At 47.4% G+C, this 664-nt stretch overlaps 1 non-coding gene across 1 annotated transcript; it reads right to left on the reverse strand.

Annotated features, from left to right (window-relative positions):
* Positions 1-224: 224 nt before the first annotated feature.
* LOC129676302 (small nucleolar RNA SNORA48) lies at positions 225-364 on the reverse strand. Its single transcript, XR_008720062.1, has one exon. It is a non-coding gene; the product is annotated as a small nucleolar RNA SNORA48 (small nucleolar RNA).
* Positions 365-664: the final 300 nt, after the last annotated feature.

Genomic DNA, 664 nt, shown 5'->3' on the forward strand with positions numbered 1-664 from the left:
GTCAAGGGGCAGGGATTGGCATGACATCTGCGCCTGTGCCACCCTATGGCAGACAGCAGATGAGTGGCAGGGTCAGCTCTCCCACATCCATGCCACTGGGCCAGCTCACCCACACCCCTGCTACCTGGGCCAGCTCTGCTGTGCTGCCTGAGTGAGCTCTTTCAAGTGCTGCCATGGGTTAAAGGTGGGGCCAGCTCTCCAGACCTCCTTATCCAGTGAGGGCCAATTATGCACAGTGAAGACAACTTTAGCCACCAAGACAGGCATAAAGCTAGGATAAACAAAAGACTGCCATCTGCTCTGCCCCTGACTGATATAAGAACAATACCATCAACAAGGTGTCTCTTTGTCCATTGCCGGGGAGGAGGGGGAGGTTTTTTTTTTTTTTTTTTTACCTCTGGCAGTCTTCATCTTTGCTAAGGCTTCTTTCTGCAGGACCATATCTGGTAATGAAATATTTTCCCCCATTTAATATGGCATTTCCAGCTCCGTCCTTACCCTTTCCATTGCTTTATTGATTTCAACGTTCTTGATTACACATGCAGTTATCATCTTACCCTTTTGTTGTCTGGATTCTTCAGTCATTAATGTTAACAGAGGTAGGGTGTTCAGGGCACCTTTGGAGTATTCTGGGTTTTGTGTGTTTTGGTTTTGCTTTTCATTG

The sequence above is a fragment of the Psammomys obesus genome, unplaced genomic scaffold, assembly GCF_907164565.1.
Source record: "Psammomys obesus unplaced genomic scaffold, mPsaObe1.curated_primary_1811, whole genome shotgun sequence".
NCBI classification, from domain to species: domain Eukaryota; kingdom Metazoa; phylum Chordata; class Mammalia; order Rodentia; family Muridae; genus Psammomys; species Psammomys obesus.